Source organism: Meriones unguiculatus, chromosome 10 (assembly GCF_030254825.1).
Source record: "Meriones unguiculatus strain TT.TT164.6M chromosome 10, Bangor_MerUng_6.1, whole genome shotgun sequence".
Taxonomy (NCBI): Eukaryota; Metazoa; Chordata; class Mammalia; order Rodentia; family Muridae; genus Meriones; species Meriones unguiculatus.
This window is the reverse complement of record NC_083358.1, coordinates 80,102,094-80,124,667: the sequence shown is the minus strand read 5'-3', so window position 1 is coordinate 80,124,667 and position 22,574 is coordinate 80,102,094. Positions and strand designations below refer to the sequence as shown.

At 38.9% G+C, this 22,574-nt stretch overlaps 1 long non-coding RNA gene across 1 annotated transcript; it reads left to right on the top strand.

Moving 5' to 3' along the window:
* The first annotated feature begins 427 nt into the window (after positions 1 to 427).
* Positions 428 to 19,940, top strand: LOC132656904 (uncharacterized). The gene is made up of 3 exons (XR_009594699.1): positions 428 to 561; positions 17,360 to 17,415; positions 17,798 to 19,940. It is a non-coding gene; the product is annotated as an uncharacterized LOC132656904 (long non-coding RNA).
* Positions 19,941 to 22,574: the final 2,634 nt, after the last annotated feature.

Below are 22,574 nucleotides of genomic sequence, written 5' to 3'. Positions count from 1 at the left end.
ATTTAATTAACCACTTACAGGAACAGTTCCAGGCATCTCTGTACTGATATAAACTGTCCTTGTGCCGTTTCTGGGTGTAGTTTTCCATGGAAGAAAGAAAAGGTCCCAACAACAAAGCCTGTCTCAGGGTTTTGGAGAAGGTCATTACACAGAGACATGACATGTCTGCTTGCCAATGTCAATGGCCCGGCTGACTATTTTTAGAGTGAGGTGGTATCAACCTTTGATTTTTCAGAGTGCTGTAAGCTGGGTCGATGTTCAGTCAGTATTTCTGACATCAGCTCTAGTCAGGTTCCTGCTTCCCAGTACCCCCTGCCAGCAGCGTGACCATCTCTCTGCCAGCCACAAGCACACCACAGCTGCCTCCTGGCGCTCCCAGCTGCTGCAAGACAACCCCTGCCAGTCATACCCTGGGGCTCTGCCAGCTCTACTGCAGTCCCAACCTGCCTCGCTGCTGCCACTGTACCCTGCGCATTGGTCCTGCTGTCACCTGCAGAAAACTCATCCAGCAGATTGCCTGAAATTAACTTTTCCGCAGAACTTCTTCCCCTGGGGCTCAAGGTTTGAGACATGCTTCAGATTTCTTCCTTTAGACAGTTTGCATATTTTGTGCAGAAGGATTCTTTGTCTGGTAGGCTAAGACGCTTTCATAATCAGAAATTTGACTCTCATACGCCTGACCATTATCTTGACTCATGATCATTAAACCCAACCAGCTGAACCTGAACTTCAGAATCTATATTCGTACAAAGTACACAAAGTTTAAGTTTTTTCTTTTCGACGTGTAACAAAAGGCGCAAATCGCCAAGAGAAATATCAGTATGGGTGGAGGTCTCTAACTCTTCACCAATGAACAACAAATAATTGAAGTGGTAGTGAATTCTGCTACCTCACTCAAAGTGCTATAATGTCATCACCAGTAGGTAGTAATATGTGTGTGTGCCAGTGTGTGTGTGTGTATGTGGGTGAGGGCCTGTGTGTGCACATGTTTATATACATGTGTGCAGGTGTGTGTATAATATGCTAATATTTAGAGCAATAATTGAAAACACTAAGTGAGGACCAAGCATGATGGCTCAGCAGGTGAAAATGCTTTCTGTGTAAGCATGATAACCCGAGTTTGATCCCTGAAATTCACAGAAAAAGAGAGAATCAACTATTGGAAATTGACAGGAAGCCAAATATCTAAACAAGTTACACAAGGACTGGAATGATAAGGCAAATCCATCCCCTCACAGGTGACTACAGCTATCAGGAATTTGTTACCAGCCAGGCCAGGCACCTGCCTTTAATGCTAGCACTCTAGCACTTGGGGGAAGATCTGTGCCTTCAAGCCCAGCCTGGTCCACATAGTGAGGTCCAGACAAAACAAGCTAGGGACACATAATGGGAACTTGTCTCAGGAAAAATAAAATTACTACCAATTGCCTTACACAATGTTTATTGTGTAAATAACAATGATTTTTTATTTATTAGACTGTTGCTTTAATTTATTTTATTTTTAAATTTTATTTTGGTTTTTGAAGACAGGGTTTCTCTGTGTGTCCCCTTGGCTGTCCTAGAACTCATTCTGTAGACCAGGCTGGCCTCAAACTCTGAGATCCACCTACCTCTGCCTCCTGAGTACTGAGATTAAAGGCATACGACACTACTGCTTGGCTTTTTTTATTTTATTTTATATTTAATTCGAAAAACTACAAAAATTTCCGAACAATTTGACAGTTATAAAAAAAATCTATGCATAAGATTTAGGGATTACAATTTGAAAAGGATGAAAAAGGTAATGAAAAAGAGAATAAAGAAAGATTCTGATGGAGGTGGGGAAAGACTCTGGTCACACAAGCTGGGCTTTTCAACCATGAGATCTCAATATTATAATGTCTGGAAAGTAATGCCATATCTGGACACTCGTAGCACCACCTCCCCTCCCTTCTGAGATGAAAATCAACTTTCCTGACATTCACAGTCTGAGTGCTTAGTGAAATATTCTACATGTGGTAAGTATCTAATAACCACCAGATAGTAAAAAGCAAAAAATTCTGGCCTTACCCTCCTTTCTTTCTGAGTGAGGATTGCTAGTTGCTGACTAAGCAAACACAGGAAACATTTGCATGTGTGTGTTATCTTTCTCAGAAAATGCTGCAAACACTTCGAGGAAGGAAATGTCAAGGAAAAAAAGATTCTTCTTTGGGTTTTTCTCAGCAGGGATGACAATCTTTCAACATTGCTCACTTACTGTGTTCATACTCATCATTTCATTCCTTTCAAAGAACTCCCAATAATGCCTGCAATTTAATGTGTCTTTTGTTTCTTTACAAACGTTGATAGTCTTGAAATTATTTTTTTACTGCTTCAAAAGCCTATGGGATTTATTAGCTGTATTGCAGCTTCTAAAGCCAATGGGATTTGTTAGTTGTATTGCGGCTTCTATAATACCTATTATAAGTTGTTCAAAATAGTCTTCTACATATAATTATGATTTTAATTACATGATAATTATGGTTTTAATGTTTTTGTATGTAATACATACCACAGTGTCTAGGTCATTTTAGCTTTTCAGGAAAGCAATGGCAGATTTCAGTGTTTATTTTAATGCCATCCCCTATATTCAGTCTTCTGGAATAAAAGCCAGTGAATTCAGAATGAAATCTACTAAATTAAGCTGGGAAACACTATTGGCCACTATTATCATTTATTCCAATAATCTGAACATAATATTAACACTATCTTTTATTCTTACAAGTATTAGGACAAATATTAGTCACCTTAATTATATAACCTTTGATATGCTCTTGCTTCTCTAAATACTTTTTGACTCATCTGTTGATATTGTCTTCAAAGTCAGTTATCCAACCTAGAATACTAGAACATCATTCTATAATCAAATTTCATTTAGAACAGTATATTGTGAGAATATTTATGAGTGAGAAAAAATGATCAATTTTTAAAAAGATATTTATTTATTTATTATAAATTAGTTTATTCACTTTGTATCCCAGCTGTAGCTCCCTCCAAATTCCACCCTCCCTCCCTCATCTCCTCCCTGCCCCTCTCTAAGTCCTCTGATAGGGGAGGTCCTCCTCCCCTTCCATCTGACCATAGCTTATCAGGTCTCATCAGGGCTGGCTGCATTGTCTTCCTCTGTGGCCTGGCAAGGCTATTACTCCCTCAGGGGAGGAGGGGTGAGGTCAAAGAGACCACCACTGAGTTCATGTCAGAGACAGTCCCTGTTCCTCTTAATAGGGAAACCCCCTTCCCAGTTGTTGTAAACACCCCTTACTCTCCTCCCAGTCCCACTGCAACCCTCCCATTCCCTGCTTTCCTATTCTTCAGAATAGGGGAGCCCCCATTATCCATCTGCCCCAGCTCATCTATTCACATGAGGACTGAGTTTGTCCTCTTCCCCTAGGCCATAGGCAATCCCGTCAGGGGGAAGTGGTCAAAATTCAGGCAAGGAGTCCATGTCAGAGACAGCCCCCACTCTCCTTATGAGTGTACCCACATAAAGACTGAGCTGCCCATCAGCTACATATGTGGACATATTAGGTCCAGTCCATGCATGGTCCTAGTTTGGTGCTTCAGACTCCCCTGGCTCATCTGAGCCCTGGTTTTTTGGCTCTGTTGGTCTTCTTTTGGAGACCTTGTCACCTCTAGGTCATTTTATCTTTCCCCCAACTTTTCCACTAGACTTCCTAAGCTTCGTCCAGTGTGCTGTGGGTCTCAGCATCTGTTTCAAATTGTTGCTGTATGGAGCCTCTTAAAGGACAATTCTGATAGGCTCCTGTTTGCAAGCATAGCAGAGTATTGTTGATAGTGTCAGGGATGGGCTCTCTTCCATAGGGTGAGTCTTGGGCTGGGACAGGGATTGGTTGGACATTCCCTTAATCTCTGCTCTATCTGTTCTATCTTTGTCCCTGCAGGTCTTGTAGGCAGGGTAAATTTTGGTTTGAAATTCTTGTGGGTGAGTTGTAACAAGCTGGAGACCTAAGTCAGAAGAAGTCCCTGGGAGGATATGAGGGGAACTCTAACTGAGACTCCTAGTAGCAGAGGCCATGGAGACTGAAGAGGACACCCTCTAATTAGACAAGACTCCTAGTGGAGGAAGGAGAACACCAAACCACCCACAAAAAAACTTCAAGCTCTCTTATTCTTTCTTCCCACTATGCATGCCATGATATCGCTTGCCCAGATCAAGAAAGCACAGGGTGGAAGGAATATTATACCACCAAGGAAGATCGATATTTTTTTCCTAATTGTTTTGTGATCTTGAAAATACAAAGCAGACATCAAAACTTCTTATTCATTGGAATCAAATGGTTTAGCACCACACTATAGACTTCAAGCTGCTGAAGTGTATTCCATTGCTTACACAGGCAACTGTATACTCTGGGAGAAATGAACTCCACCTACATGTTTTATCATGAGATTACATCTCAGCTCAGCTAATCTCTCAGATATCAGTATGTTTTTTCTTTAAATGGTAGAACTTCAAAATACCATATGAAATTGAATACTTATATGTTATAAAGAAGTTAGTAACATCTACAAAAGCTAGGCCCAACTTGACAAAGCGTACAGCGTTGTTATAAAGAAGGCTTATAAAAACATTGTCTATTACATTGCTGATATTCAAAAATACATGTGAAATATTGAGGTTGTCACTTCAAGGTCATCCGAAGCAGAACAGTTTCCAATGAAAGTTTGGCTCCATGTATTTCAACAGCATGCATAGAAAAATAAGAACAGTGAAATACTGAGGCTACAGCTTTAAGCTTGGGGCAATATGCTATACCCAGCTTGCCTTTGGGAAGCGGATCAAAGATTCTGATGTAAAAACATATAAATGATGGAATTTTTAAAATGATTTCTCTCTAGAGACAGCGAGCTATTTGTTTTAACCTTTGTTTCTTGACTCCATCCACACAATGTAAGTACATCTAAGTCATAGCCCTGATATTTAGTTTTAATTACATATTTTAAATCAAAAGACTCAGAAATCACATGCATAAGTAAACTACACATAAAGAAATCGAGTTTCATGTATGTTTTCCAAGTGACTTCCTCTCCCATTTGAACTTGTTTGTTGAAATAAAGATTTCTATTTACTCAGAGAGGACCTTGAAAAATGTGTTAAGACACCTCTGTAACTGACTAAAACGAACAGCATTTCCTCTGCCCACACCCAGGAAAAGCTGGAAGGGGCTGAAACCTTACTCTGATGGAGGAGAAAGGAGCAATCAGCCCATCAAGCTTATGAATAATTAATGTGTTTTTCAGGAATAATTAAAACCCATGCTTAACCTGAGGTGAGGGGGAAAGAACAACATCCATTATGAATTTCCTGTCACCTTCCTCCATGGCCATTACAGTATCAGGATCTATTCTACAACTAGCAAGCAAATCAGTTCTTCCATTAGTTTCAAAGCGTCACCTCTTCTTAATGAAATTTACTTTCAAACTCCAGTGTTTATTTACTATTTATTGAGTATATTTATAAAACATTTTGGATTCTTTGACCTCTGTAAAACAGTTCAATCACATGATTTGTTCATTTGGAAACTACATTATATAGCCTATAGTAAAGTGCAGGAATAAAGATACTCAAAGTAAATCCCTGGTCCATAAACATAGAACATACTTATTGGGTAGAGATTATCCAAGTCAGCTCTTCTTCTTTGCTCAGCTGTTACTGTGTCCCACAAGAATGTGCTCAGGAATGTAGACTTTGAGCTGGGGCAGGGCTGGATGATCTCTTTGGGAAAATAACAAAGGAAATGACCATAGTATCTCTAAGCGCGGATAATGAAAGGGATATTCGATGCAAGAAGACCATAGACTGGCTATTTGCCACCAGGTTTTTATTTTATATGACAAACAGCTATGCCCCACTGTTCAATTTTCCATAGCTGGAGTCAGGTGAAAAAGTTTTGTCCACAAAACTGGACACTACTCTCAGTCAGGGTCGTGTCCTTGACTCTCCATCCCTTTGTCATCTTACCAGAGTAAAGGCCCACACAGATTTAAGGACCATCAAAGCAGTATAAAGAGGGTGGTCCTTTGGTAACTGTCAGCAGAGCCTCCTTGAAAACTCCTGTTCAGCCATGGAACATTTACAGTAATCCGCTGAAGGCTTTTTTCTTTTTAAAGAAATTTAAAAAGTGCAATTTTTAGTATCTTTAATTTTTTTATTTTTTATTATAATATTTGATTTTTATTTTTATTAATTACAGTTTATTCCCTTTGTATCCCACCTATAGTTCCCTGTCTCTTCCCCTGCCTCCCTAACTTTCTTCCCCAGCCATGCCCCTCCCCCAGTCCACTGATAGGAGAGGTCCTCCTCCCCTTCCATCTGATCCTAGTCTATCAGGTCTCATCACTACTGGCTGCTTTGTCTTCCTCTGTGGCCTGGCAAGGCTGCTCCCCCTTCAGGGGGAGGTAATTAAAGAGCAGGCCACTCAGTTCATGTCAGAGACAGTCCCTGTTCCTCTGACTAGGGCACCCACTTGGAGACTGAGCTGCCATGGGCTACATCTGTGCATGCATGGTACTTGGTTGGAGAATCAGTCTCAGAAAAGACCCCTGGGCCCAGATTCCTTGGTTCTGTTGCTCCCTCCATTTAGCACACTTCTAAATTATTTGCTCCAGTTACCTTTCTAAGCCATTAGCACACCCACTACTTGGACAGTTCTATCTTTATTTGGTTGCTCCTTGCCCGTAGACCTGTTCTCTCATCTTAATGTGGCAGGTGAATGCCATGTGAACCAACTGGTTTGGAGGCAAAAGTACCTTCAATTTGATTTTCCTAATGTTACTGAGAACCTTACACGTGAAAACTCTCACTGGGTCCTCTCATCTCAAAGCTATTTTTCAATTACATCTTTGCCTTAAGAAATTGATTTGAAGTTCAAATCAACTGATTTTTCTACCTTGAAATGCCCTGAAGATGACGCCTATTTTTTAATTTATTTTAATTACAGTTTATTCACTTTGTATCTCACCTGTAGCCCCCCCTTACCCTCCCAATCCCACTCTCCTTCCCTCATCTCCTCCCGTGACCCTTCCCAAGTCCACTAATAGAGGAGGTCCTCCTACCATTCCCTTTGACCCTAGTTTATCAGGTCTCATCAGGACTGGCTGCATTGTCTTTCTCTGTGGCCTGGTAAGGCTGTTCCCCCCTCAGGCAGAGGTGATCAAAGAGCCAACCACTGAGATCATGTCAGAGACAGTCCCTGTTCTCATTACTAGGGAACCCACTTGGAGACTGAGCTGCCATGGGCTACATCTGTGCAACCCCTCCAAAAAAATAGAATAATTATTTCCTAAGCTCTTCTCTTTCTCACAATTCTCCACCAAATTAAACTAACAACAACCTAGAGTCAAAAAATCAGCGTTCTATTTTCTAAACTTGTTTTATGGTTATGATAGTAGTGTCTGTCCTTTCTAGTCACTGAAAGTTAAATGTTTACCAGATATTTTATGACAGTGAAGGATGGATTTCTACTGCTGGCCTCTTATAGCTACTCTTTACAGCCCATTGCTCAACCAGCCAACCAATGGCACATTTTTTAGGTTTTATTGTAGCACCATTTTTTTTTCTTGGTTTCTGTGCTAAATATGCAAGCCAACAATTATTGTAATCAACAATCAAGCTTAATGGATTATCCCATTTGAAAACATCCTTTTTGTTCACATCAGCGTCTGAGGCGTTATTGTTGGGTGGGCTGCTTTATGTAATCACATTATCAGGATGCAAATGCATGACATCTTATGATTCTATTATTCCTGGAGTTTCAGAATCCTCTACTGTATTGTGTCATCCACATTTGCTTGGCAGATAAAGGAAGAGAGCATAAACATGAGCATGTAAGTCAGGCACTGAGGGCCACACCCACTCTACTGCCCATCACTCAGAAGCACGGCCTCACCTTAATGTAAGAATTAGAACGTATAAAGGGTGTAGAGAAAAAGCAAACATGAATACTAGTTCCAGCTGGTGACTTCCTGCCGCACCACAGAAAAGGAAAATGGAGTTTGAGTGAGCAGCTGGCAGTTTATGCTTTAGCTGACCCCAGGATGGTGTACCACTCAGAACTCAAGGCTGCAGCTTTAGCACCAATGAAGTATAAACCTACCAATCATGTTCTATGCCATGGTAGAAAAATTTCTTTCTATAATGAAAGAGATGCTGAGGTTTCTTTTCACACAGTCACATTCCTACTATAGAAGGAGACTATAGAGCTATAACAGGATATTGGAAACCAACACTAATTGGGCAGCATTTAGTGCCATAAATTAGCCAGGTGCTGTTTCATTTTACTCTAGCAGCAGCCTTGTAAATTAGGTACTTTTATTGTGTTCCATTTTGACAGGTGAGGAAAGTTTAAGCTCATAAAGCTTTAATTATCCTTTCTCTTGGACTATGGTAAGTCTCAAAGCTAATATGCAAACCAAGAGATATCTGATTCCAGAACCCATGTTCTTTTTATTAGAAAAGTATATTAATTGGAGGTAATACTAGAGATATGAACGCATTTAGAAAATTATTTCAACATTTTCTGTGTCATAATTATGAGGAAAGAAAAAAATGGTAATGAATTTGGTAAATACACTGAAAGTATAATAAATTTGACCTGTTCGCTGATGCCATGTGTTAAAAGAAAGAACTAGAGATGTCTGTCTTTCTTGGCTTAGGAGATGTTAGAAAAGCATGTTTATGGGAATAATGTGTTCAGTCTTGGTAATTTTTGCTTAATTGGCTTGCTTCATCTTGCTGTGAAATATACCAAACAACAGAAAAAAAAATTTTTTTTCAATGCAGTTTATTCAGGATCCTTGAACAATCCTCGGACCCTGGGGAAAGCCAGCCCACAGCTTAAATAGCCTCTGGGTAGCCAACCCAGGCGTGCCACGTGGGCAATGCAGATAGGTCCACATACATGGAATCAAGCCAGATCCTCAGCCTTAGCCAAATGTGGAATTGTTTGTGACAGAGAGCACTCACCATCGGGAAGGTGGAAGGCGGAAACCAGCTCCATCTTTAAGGCATAGCATTCCGCAGCTCTCTACAGTTCCCCCTTTTTGTTTTAGATGTATCAGGCAAGAGTAGAGGTCTGATCTCTGCTATTAGAAATAAATTGGGACTTTGTACCGATGTTCATTTAGGTGTCATCCACCCAAAGAGCATCAGACCTGTCTGATACCTTTTTCTCAGAGGCGGGACCTGGGGCATCAACCCGCATGCAACCAGACATGCTCTTCTCTGGGTCCAAAGCGGCTGACCCTGAGTGCAGTGCTTAGCTTCGCATCCTGAGCGTAACATTTTAGCTTTTTATGGTATCCAACCATGCTTGGGGAGAATGTCCTGCTTCAATGGCTGTAAAGGCCTGAATGATCATGGCTGCATCACACTGTTGTGAGACTCTAATCTTGCATATATACCACAGGCAAACCAAGGAGACGAACACCAGAAGGCCTGCTAATGCTCCCATGCCCGCCCATTCCTTCAGATGATTCATGGCTGCAGCAATCCATGTTGATAATCCTGTGGCTAGTCCTGCGTCCACTCTGGTAGAATTTACTGTGACAATGGCCACTCTCAGCTGCTCCATCGTAGTATCGAATTCTCCAGTCCAATTACCTAAAATATAGCTTGACAATTGTTTAGACAGATTTGCAGCACAGGAAAAATTCTCATGTTATATGCTAGTGACTCAAAGTCAGCTCATGCCTTAGTTGTACATAAAGGAATTAATGCTCAACTAAAAGGAAGCTTGATGGTGTTCAATCAGAGGATTGACCTCGTGCAGGAGCAAATTGATACCCTATGGCAAATCACTCAACTTGGCTGTCAACAGAAATTTTTATCTGAATAAAAGAACAAAGTGGGATCTTTCCTCAGGGCCATACAGCATCAGCTCCCTCCAAACTTCCCCTCCCTTCATCCTTTGCCAGTAATACAGATGTCTGTTGTGAACCTTGCTTCTCTTGAAACCTCAGGAAGAAACTGAGTTTCTTTCCATTGTTCCTGTCATCAAGACCAATAGTGGAGGAATGCCCTTGTTTCTTGTTATAGATTCTAGGTTATTTTACCTCCATGATTCCTGAAAAAGAAAAGCTTCAAATCCCTTATCATCAGAATGCTCACTAGACCTTCTGCAGGAAGCCTATATAAAAGGCATAAAAGAAGAGCATTTGTTCTTGTCCTGCTCCTTCTTGCTCTCACTGGCCTGTCCACTTCACTAGCATTAGAGCCTATTTCTTCAAAATTCTGGCATATACTGAAGATCAGGTGAGACATTCAGCCTCATGGATTGAACAACTGGATTCCTGCACACGCTAAGATTAGACAGCCATTGTTGGACTAGCTGGACCATAGCCTGTAAGCCTTTCTAATAAATCTCCCAATCAGACACAGAGAGAGATGATAGACTCATTCTATACGTTCCGTTACTCTAGAGAGCCCTGGCTAATACACTACTGCATATAAAATATTTTACCTCTTGTATCTCTAGACCACACTCCTAGGCTGACCATCCACTTGTTCAGACTGTTAATGCTTCACCCCCATGACCAATTCTAGACATTTTGGCAACAAATAAATATTTCATTTTCTCTCTGAGGACTTGTTATCTTATACATTTTCCCAATTTATTTTCATTATTTCTATTACTACTTTCAAAGACCTGGTATGGGAAAAATAATGTGTCCCAAAGATGGCTGCATTTTAATTATTAATACATTACAGGAAAACATGAATTGAAGGTATAACTGTGATTAAATTATTAATCAGTTAATCTTTAAAACACGTAAATAGGGGTGGAGTTGTGTTTCAGGTATAGAACATATTTATGCATAAATGTGTCCTTGGCTTTGAACTCCAGCCCAGGATGTCAAAAGTAAGATAAAGTGAAATAAATATGAAAGAAATGTAATGCCCTGGTTTATCTAGGTGGATGCAGTAGTGCCTAACTGGGGAAGAAGGGGACAAATGGAGTTAGTGACTGAGGAAGACACCTCATGTCAGTTCATGGCCTCATTTGTATACACATGTCTAAGTGCAGATACCTGTACACACATGAACATGGAGATGGCAAAAGAGTAGATTTTATGCTAGATATTCTAAAAGAAGTTCAATTTCACCACCACTTTGATTTTAGTTCAGCGACATACATTTCATGCTTATCTTACTTGAGATTATAAAATTAAACTTTTCATTGTTATAAACTAGTAACTTTCTATGGCAGCAAGAAGAAGAGCCAAAACAGTGCCACCTCCTTCTAGGTCATTTCCCAGTGACCTAGAGCACTCCTTTCAGAGCTCACCTCTTGGAAATTCTACAAGCTTGAGATAGGATATTCATCAGGACTAAGGCTGTGATACATGGGACATTTATGATCCAAACTCTAGTACATTTCCTTTTAAAATGTTTGAGTTTTAATTAAAAAAACAACACTTACCACCATGTTTTGATCTATTTTCCCTTCCCCAACTCCTCCAAGATCCACCCAACTTTATGTTAGTTCTTTCAAACAAAAGACAAAACACAAAGCAAAAAACAAGCAAATAAGAGACAAAAGCAAACAAAACTACCCTAGGAAAACAACAAAACACAAAAGCGCCTAGTACATGTTAAATCCTGTTGAATGCACACACTGTTCCTCATTCACTCTACAGTCCATAACTCAGCAGTAGTTCGACTCTCATACAAAAGACTTCCATGGCGATTTTCACCTTTCTCTATTGCTAATCCTCATGCTCACTTGGTTCTGCTTTCAAGATATGTTCAGAATCTGACTAAGCCTCTTATAGCTACTGATGTTTCCCAGTTGTACTGCTTGGATCTGGTGACAACTCCATAAGTTGCCCTGTCATAGCTACCAAGTAGCTCCATATCCCAGGGGCGAAAATCAAAGTTCATACACCATCTTTTCTTACTTTCTTCTAGCCTAGCTTCACTCAAGCTATCACTTGGACAAAAACGTCATCAACCTTCTTTACTTCTAACAAGTAAAAACTCATTACTGAATGCTTGCTAGCATAATAAGAGTCTTCCCCGGGAAATGGTAAGATCTGGAGAGGACAGGAACTCCACAAGGAGAGCAACAGAACCAGAAAATTTGAACACAGGGGTCTTTTCAGAAACTCATACTCCAACCAAGTACCATGCATGGAGATAACCTAGAACCTTTGAACAGATGTAGCCCATGGCAGTTCAGTGTCCAAGTGGGTTCCATACTAATGGAAAGATGGACTGCCTCTGACGTAAACTGATTGGCCTGTTCTTTGATCACCTCCCCTTGAGGGGGGAGCAGCCTTACCAGGTCACAGAAGATGACAATCCAGCCACTCCTGATGAGATCTGATAGACTAGAATCAGAAGGAAGGAGAGGAGGATCTCCCCTACCAGTGGACTTGGGGAGGGGCATGCGTGAAGAAGGGGAAGGGAAGGTGGGATTAGGAGGGGAGGAGTGAGGGGTTTATGGGGGGATACAAAGTGAATAAAGTGTAATTAATAAAAAAATAAAAATTAAAAAAAGAATCTTCCCTATCTACTCTATTGATAATTGTGATTCTCTCTTCACTATGGCACCACCAGAATTATGTGCCTCTTTGCCTTACTTTTCTTCAAAGCATATTGTTTACATACCTTACCTGTCTATTTTTGTTATTTTCTCCATAAAAATATAAGCTCCAAAGGTTTGCCTATCTTGTTTACTACAGCATTTTCTGCATTTACCTAAAATATAAATTACACCATTTCCCCCATCCCTTCTTTTCTTTCTTACACTTCCCATAAATAACTATCCCTCCTTCCCCAACAAGGTCTTCTCTTCTTTTGTCATTGGTGTTACATATACATATAAGTAAGCCAACATATAAATACACCACCCTGGTTCCATTCAGTGCTTACGTCTGTGTATGTTTCTAAACCTGACCACTCAGTAGTAGATAAGCAATCAGGAGGCTGATATCTGAGGAAGACTAATGTTTTTTTTTTAATTTTTAGTTATTTATTTAATTGCAGTTTATTCACTTTTTATCCCATCTGCAGCCCCTTTCTCATCCCGTCCCAATCCCACTCTGCCTCCCTCATCTCCTCCCATTCCCCTCTCCAAGTCTGACCCTAGCCTGTCAGGTCTCATCAGGACTGGATGCATTGTCTTCCTCTGTGGCTTGGTAAGGCTGCTCCCCCCTCAGGGAGAGGTGATCAAAGAGCCAGCCACTGAGTTCATGTCAGAGACAGTCCCTGTTCCCATTACTAGAAAACCCACTTGGAGACTGAGCTGCCATGGGCTAAATCTGTGCAGGGGTTCTAGCTTAACTCCATGCATGGTTCTTGGTTGGAGTATCAGTATCAGAAAAGACCTCTGAGCCCAGAGTCTTTTGGTTCTGTTGCTCTCCTTGTGGAGCTCCTGTCCCCTCCAGGTCTTTCTATCTCCCCCTTCTTTCATAAGATTCCTTGCACTCTGCCCAAAGTTTGGCTGAATCTAAGCATCTGCTTTAATACTTTGCTGGGTAGAGTCTTTCAGAGGCCCTCTGTGGTAGGCTCCTGTCCTATTCCCTGTTTTCTCCCTCTTCCAGTGTTTGTCCCATTTGCCTTTCTGAGTGAGGATTGATCATCTTACCCAGGTTCCTCCTTCTTGCTTAGCTTTTTTAGGTGTACAGGTTTTAGTACTTTTATCCTAAATTATATGTCTAAGACTAATTATTTTTCATCAGTTGATACTTGCCCGTAATTATTCATCTAGAATTGGTGTCCCATGCAATTTTACTTATCTACATTGGCATGCCAAGTTGTTGGAATTGTTCAGGTTTTTAGGCAACCAAGCTGTCATTATTTCACGAGCCTAGCTTCCTTGTCATAGATATAAGTAACAAACTCACAGCAGACATAATGAAACTCTGGCATTTAGAATCTTTCTATCCCCTAGTCTGCAATATTTCCCATGTCTTGGGTGCAGGAGTTGTGTTATTATTGTATCAATTTGACTACTCCTGGTTTTCTGTAATGGTCTTCCATGCATCAGTGAAGTCTTTGATGAGTGGTAAGATCTGTTAAATCCTTAATGCATAAGCAAAGCCTGGTGCATAATGAGGGATTTATCAGTATTTATTCATTTAATTGTATTTCTTAATATGGACATGATAAAAACAAAATAAATTAAACCACATAAAAAAGTGGCTTAAAATTAGTATATATTGACCACTGGATAAAGACAAAGACCCAAAAAGGAAATAAACTGTGTGAATTGATTCCAGCTATCCAAATATCAGGCAAACCAAGTGCCCCATGTGATAACTCATGGCAATGATCCTTAAAGTTGTCAAATTTTTTCTAAAATTGTTACATAGAGACTTTGACAAACTGTATGTATTTATTGGGAGATTAGAAGAGGAAATGAGCTAGCTAGCCTTGCTTTAGTCTTTAAAAGACCAGACAACTTCTTCTTCTTCTTCTTCTTCTTCTTCTTCTTCTACTACTACTACTACTACTACTATTTCTTCTTTTTCTACTTTTTCTTTTTTAAAGTGAATCCACCTGATGGAATAGTTTCATGAAATCTAGAAAACCTTAGCCTGAAGTATAAGAAGCAAACAAACAAACAACAACAACAACAAAAAAAAAACAGATGTTCAGTTGCGAAGATGCATAATAGAAAAAAAAATACAAGCGCTCAGTCCTGAATTTGGGAGGAATATCCCAATTATTTCTGCTGAAAACTTTGAACCACATTGACTTCACTAAAATCTCTTTAAAATACTTATTTATTTTTATTTTGCGAATTTGTGTGTTTTGTTTGCACTACATGGGTCAGAAGAGGGTGCCAGATCTCATAGACCTGGATTTACAGATGGCTGTGAGCCACCCCGTGGGTGCTAGGAACCAAAACCCAGTTGTCCACAAGAGAAGCAAGGGCTTTGAGTCACTGAGCCATCTTACCAGCTCCTCAATCCTTCTTATCAATATTTCCTGGTGCTTAACACTTTTAGTTCAAGCGTAATTTACTATTTATCAGAGATTATTAGTAAACTAACTTGGAGAAAAGAAACACTTGTTTTCTGTGGTCCTTTGTTTTTTCTCCCCATGGGAAATACCCTAGATACTTGAATGTATAACTAAAACAAGTTTGTCCATACACTGGAGCTTCATGGCAGGTAACGTCATCCAGTTACACAGTCACATGCAGAATTTATCATATGCTTTCTTCCTATAGAGACATGAATTTTTTTGTTCTATACCTGCAATCTCCAGGTTTGTATTAGTATTTTCTGCCTTAAACTTAGGAATTCTAAAAGCTTGGCCCCCTATCCCACGGCAGTGTAGTCCAACTGTAAAAATACCTATTACTATAAACAGCATGCTCTGCTGTCTGCTCATATGCAGCAGCTTGCCTGGGCCAGGCTTTCTCTTGCCCTTGCCATTTGCCTAACATTTGTTCTCTTCCACTAGCCAACTTGCATAAAATTTATTGCCTAGAAATTGCCAAATGGCATTTATACTATATAGAAAGCCATTAACGAATGGTTTCACATTTAAAAAATTTTGTTTGTTTGTTTGTTTTACAAACAAATTATACAAGCCATTTTGCAGACAATTGTCAAAGTTTGAGAGTAGTCTCAATCCTCGTTGACAAAGAGGGAGTTTAGTTTTCAGACTTAGCAATATTATTTCCAGGGTATGTGTTATAATTTGTGTGTAGATGCACATTATAAGGACTTGGAGAGGAGTTGTAACTATGTTGGTAATTTATTTCACAAATAGTTCAGCAAATAAAAAGAGGACGTAATCAAATGGAAACATAAAGCTGTCAGTTTCAAAACAGAATTCATCATTTTAATTAACTTCTATGTTGGCATGTATTATTCTAATAATAAAATGGCCAATGCTAAATAACTGGATGCTGATTACGTTCCAGGAACTCTGTTAAGTATCTCATCTTTATTAGATTATGTAATTATATGATAAATTTATTTTCTAGTTTAAAACTGTTAATGTATTTGAGGAAATTTAAGCAATGCATTTACTTTTTATGTGTAGTAGGCCACTAATCAACATGTTTGAAAAAAGTACAAAGAATCAAAAAGTATATATGAATGAAAACTAAATTAACTGATCAATAGAGAAAATTTACCTACCATGAATTAAAGTGGATCTGTCTTGATTTAGTAGATAATTCAAGGTCTTAGCCTGGTAAACTAAAAATGTAAAAATTTAAAAAAGTGGTTTTATTAACAAAATTAATTTTATTAGCACAAAGAAGCAGAAGATAGTAATTACAGAAGTCAAAGCAGTTTGAATGTTTTCAAAGTTGTACAGTAAAACTATTTCAAGACCACATTCATGGAACAGTTTTTACCATCTCTATAGGGCACAGAAAGAGGGGAAAAAACCTTTGAATCAGTGATACTCAAATTTTGTTGCTCATAACCTATCTCTAGTTTGAGTACACCTTTGCATAAGACCCTTTTTTTTCATTCATGAGTCTCTCCCACTGTAAAACTCCTGTGCAACAGTAAAAATCTGTCACAGTCAACCCAAATGGCATACTATTGTATAAGGTTCGTGCATTTCTATAGGATTCTTTTAGAGTTATACATCCAGTGAGGTTCAGAAATGTATGAAAAATTGTAGTTGTTCTAGTGTTCGAGATGCTCATCTTCTCTTCTAACCAACTGCCTAACACTGATGGCTTTACTGTCCCCAAAGTTTTGTCTTTTAAAGAATGTGCAATTATTGGAACTGCACAGTACATAGCCTTTTTGTGTTGACTTCATTTAAAAATGTGCTTTTAAAATTTTGTCATGATAATTGCCTAATTTTTCTGGGTTTTAGTATCAGATTTGATATTTTAGGTTTAGTAAAGCTTGACTAGAGTTTCAGAAGGTGTGCTTCAGATATCCAGATACAAAGTTATCTTTAGTAGATTGAGAATCACTAGACACCTCACCAGCAAGCATATGGTGGATGTTTCTTTTAGAAAGTACATCATGTTCATTACAATCTGACAACCAAAATTAAGCAAATTAGTATATATATTATTAATATTATGCACATATTAATATTATATAGAAATGTGATATACTTTATAGCTCTGTAACACAAGTAAAAGATTTAAAAATTCTAATACCTAAGAGTAACAAAATAGAGAGTCAAAGCTATATGTGCTTTTATTTGATAGTAGAGAATTTTACAAATAAATCACACTTCAACGACATAGTTTGGAAGTGTGCAAGCTCTTAATATGCGTAGACACATATATAGACATAGAAATGTGACTCAGACTTATTACATTTCTCTGAGGAAACCCCTGAAGACAGTAGTTTGCGCCACCACTTACATTACGGAGTCTCTTTTCAGACGTTTTCATCACACCATTCTGGGGTTCTTTGAAGACATCAGGAACCTCCTTTCAGGTAAGTAAGAATTCTGACTGTAAATTCCTTTTTGAATATATTTCATTTACTGAAATACTTAGAAGGACTCAACAGAGAAAAGGGATTTCTTAGTGAAGGCACTTTAAAATCACAGCTCTAGTTGAATGAATGAATAATAAACTCTGGATGTAGTACTCTACAACAATTTTACACCTTGGCCAACTTCTTGGAAACACTGAGGTCAAAGTCATACTCTGATAAAGGACCCCAGGAACAGCTGCCTTTCTTGCAGAAGTTGCCTCCAGTAGGCAGTTCAATGCAGAACAGGCTCACACCCCTTTGTAGAAGTTAGAATTCTGAAAAGGGTAAGACTCCTAACTAGAGAGCTGCTCAGTTGTTGTTGTTGTCTGTTTTATTGAAGGATTCAAGTCACTCCCTAGGTAAGACTGACATCATCATCTGATATCAGTTCCCACGGTGCTATCGTGTAACCCGGCAAACAAGCCCTGCGGCGCTCAGCTGTGAAGTGTCCCTGCAGCTCACCCATAGCAAACTGAGCTCTGCGTGGTACAAGATGAGCCTGCACATTCTGTCCCCTGTGGGCCAAGTGTCGTAGAGAAGATGAAGGTTTTGCTTGATATAACAACTTTCATTTTAGAATATTTTATTTGCATCCTTTCTGTCTGCCAGAAATTACATAGTTGGTACCATTTTATATTAAGCCCCTTATTAAATTCTGGTGATAAATGAAAATCATTTTTTTATAGAAGAAGATGTTACTTTTCAATTGTTACTAGTAGAGGAATGAATATTCATCTTGAAGTATAAAATATTTATGAAATGAGGAAAGAGAGTGACCAGAATGCACTCTTGCCTTCCTTCCTTTGGAAGGCATTAGCTCATGCATTAATAGCCCACTCCTACTCGCTTTGGTTTCCTTACTCATATTACACTGTAAATCTTTGGACATTGCCAACCAACCAATCATACTCAGTGTGATGTAACCCTGAATAATCTCTGTCTATGGATTTACAGGCTGAGAAGGTACCAGTGAATCAAAGAATGATGATTTGATCACTTTGGACTGTCTTAAATAAAGTGGTACTAAATATAAGTGTGGCCAGTTCTAGAACAATCATGCACATGCACGATTCAGGATACTGTCCTGCTAAATATTTCTGTAACATAACAAATCATTCTACTAAATAAGAACATAACATATTGCAATATGAAATATTAATGGAGGACTTTGGTTGAAACAATTACTTTAAAAAAAAGTAATGTCAAGGTAGCTCAGCAGGTAAAGACATAAACTGATGAGTCTGCTAACAAACTCACACGGTGAAAGGAAGCGACTTTGATTCCAGCAAGTTGTCTTCTGAAACACATGTGTTGTAGTGGTTGTGTACACACACACACACACACACACACACACACACACACAATGGATCACTGCCAAGAATTTCTTTAATAAAATGGGCTACAGTCAGAGCTAACTGGATAGCAAAACCCTGTTAATAGAAAGTTTGTTATGAAAAGTCCTTAAACTAACCACGCAAGAAAGAAATCCCAGCATGCCTAGCTTCCAGTAAATGGCATGCTATTCAGCTCAGCCTCATTATTTCAACTCAGCTTCTAGGGGACAATCAAAAGAGTAACTAGGAATCTGGATATAATTGCACATTATATCAAGAATATTAAATCACCACAGTGTGTGAGCTTTGACAGTTTACAGCAAGGTGTCTAAGCAGATGCTGAGAGACTCATAGCCAAACTTTAAGCAGAGTGCAGAGAATCTTATGAAAGAAGGAGGAGATAGACCTGGAGAGGACAGGAGCTCCACAAAGAGACCAACAGAACCGAAAAGCCTGGGCCTGGAGGTCGTTTGTGAGACTGATACTCCAACCAAGGACCATGCGTGGAAATAACCTAGAATCCTTGCAAAGATGTAGCCCATGGCAGCTCAGTCTCCAAGTGGGTTTTCTAGTAATGGGAACAGGGACTGTCTCTGACATGAACTCAGTGGCTGGCTCTTTGATCACTTCCCCCTGAGGGGGGAGCAGCCTTACCAGGCCACAGAGAAAGACAATGCATCCAGTCCTGATGAGACCTGACAGGCTAGGGTCAAAGGGAAAGATAGGAGGACCTTCTCTATCAGTGGACTTGGGGAGGGGCATGAGAGAAGACAAGGGAGAGAGAGGTAATGAGAGAGGGGGTTACAGCTGGGATGCAAAGTGAATAAAATGTAATTTATAAAACAAATAATAAATTATTTAAGAAAAAGAAAAATCAACTCAACATTGATTCAACCTGATGCTATCAAATCATGTAGGGAAATCTACAGTAACTGGCTGTCTTCAATAACAACACCCTTCAGTTCCATTTTGATGTCACAATTATTACTATGTATAAGTAAATGATATGTTCAGTGACTGTCATATGACGAACAAAGACAAAAGAATTTGCAGCAAGTTTCCAACTGGAACAGAAAGGTGATGATGGAAAAATTCCCAAACACACTGGCAGCTCCCTGGAAGCTGGAATGCAGTTTGGAAGAGACAGTACAGAGATAGCAATTTCTATGGCTTAAAATTGAATTAGTTCTTCAATGTGGAATTTTTCTTGGGAATACTATGATGTGTTTGTATTTCTTTAAAAGAAATAAACAAGGTTTAATTGGCATCAACATTGGATATCAATTCTGTACAACTAAAACATTACTGGCATTCCTACTTTACGAAAAAAAATTGAGATTTTACTGAGCAAATGCAAAGCTCTATTAGAAACTTTTATATAATCAATTAGTGACATCATTGTCTTATCCTGGCTTGAATATCTTTGTGAGTGGCTCAGAATTCTGTTGGTTCAGAAATGAATGTATTTGAAGTGATTTGAAAATAACATGATCTCTTTGAATAACCTTTAAAACGGTTTACAGGGGCGGGAGTCAGTACCATGTCTGGGTTAGTGTGCAAGCGAGGATGATTAATTATTAAAATGATAATAATTTATTTTTAAAAGTCACACAGTTACTCACCTTGCGCACAACAACCTGTTTGTTGATTCTGGAGGCAGTCGGCAGGAAGCTGCCCAGTGATCTGTAAAGCTGCAAACGGAGGTATAGAGCATATCATAACATATTTATTAAGGACTAATGCAAACCGCATTGAGTTATAGGACGGAAAATGTATTCCCCAGTGCTTAGAATTTACTGAACACGAAGAATTGGAATGAGATTGTTTAGTGAGGGTGAATTTCCATGCCTACCTACGCAAACAAATAAATCACTCCCTATACCTTGTGAATGTTTCCAAACAGACTGTGTTTAATGACATGGGTCGTATTTATAACTGAGTTTATATTCATGTCTTTTCTGTTTTACCTTTCAAACGTGTAACTCATATTAAGACTGTGAATGCCGAATTTACATCCAACATAAAATACTGGGTAACAGGTATCAGGGTTGCTTGTCCTTGAATTGCTCTGCTATTTCAGGACAGTAGCAGTTGCTCCTCCGAATGATTAGAGTGTGTTTGTTCATAAACTGCACACAATTATCCCGTGGAAGAGCATCTTTGAAAATGTTTTGGCTCCAGTCTGGTAAAAAGGGTGGGTGGAGTAGGTAGAAAAACAAACAAACAAACAATCTCTCCCAGATTTGTCACCTGTTGTGTTGATAAATTACTTTTGATTTTCCTCCTGAGTCAGGGTCTTTCTGCTAATTGATAAAATACTGAAGACTCAAAAAGAAAAGACATAAAATAAACAGCCACCACCACAAACAAAAATGCAGACACTTAACTTTTCTTAGAATAAGAACTACCTTCACAGAGTTTTCCGAATTCCCTGCATGCTAAGATCAACATAATTAAAAGATAATTAATTGTAAATTCCTTGATTTCTTCTCCTAGGTGGGGTGGTCTAGCAAGCACACAGAGAAGTAGGATTCAGGCAGTCCTGATGGGACCTGACAGGCTAGGGCCAGATGGTAGGGGAGGAGGACTTCCTTTATCAGTGGACTAGGGAAGAGGGATAAAGGAAGAAGAGGCAGGGAGGGTGGGACTGGGAGGTGATGAGGCTACAACGGGGAAACACAGTGAATATATTGTAAATAATGATGAAGATAACTTTAGAAAGAGCAAAATGTAAAGGACAGACACTTAGACTTGGTGTTAGAAGACCTAAGTGTCATTAAGTGTATTGGACAATCAAAATGTACAGAGTTATAGCCACTTGCTTCATAAATAAATGTCAGCTATACTAAAAGTCTCTACAGGAAGAAAAGTCCTGAACAAGAGAGGCGCACATGCTGGTCTTAAACAGAAAGCTTCTGTAGGATGAAGAAAGTAACTAAACCACAGTGAAATTTGCCATTACATAATAAAAGGTTCTGCAATAATTATTTAAAGTGCAAATGCAAATTGGTATACATAGGAGCTTAGTAAGACTTTGGAATAAATATAATTTAGCGTAAATTTTCGATCTTGCATTTCAAATCGATGTTTACTTATACAGTATGATTAATGCAGCGGGGTTTATCTAGTGCAAAGGAAATATTTGTATCTCAAGAGAATACAATATTTTACATCATCTCACAGCCTTTGCTATATGTCATTTTGTAGGATAAACTCAGCATGGCAAAGTGGAAGCTAAACCTTTAATTTAATCAACACAGACACACTCATGTAGGCCAATGACCCTATGAAATGTTGAGTTTGTATTTAAACACCTAAAGTAATTAAATTAGCTGGCTAATTATTAAAAGTCCAGTTCCACTTGTAATGTCTACATAACTTTTAGATGCAGCTGCGACCTCTCCGTATCCCCAGCTACTTGGCAGAATTTTATTTCAAAGAGTAAATAGTAGGGTCATAGAAAAATTAGCATTTATGCAGTCAGTATTTCTTTCTGAAAATAATCTTGGGATTCAACAAAGTTTCACAGTCTCTCCTGATTTCTATTAGCACGTACCCTTTAAAGACAGGCTGTGGGCATAATCAGCATGGTCTCTCTGCACTGAAATATGATCAAAGGACTGAACGAGTACATTTGTTAAAAATATCGATAATTTGTTCTTTGCAGGATGGTAATATTAAAATATTTTTATCTTATTTTATTTTGTGGTCAAATGGTTTTATGTAAAAACAAATATTAAATGAGGAGTTAGAGCAAGATAATTATCTGTCATTAATTGTATA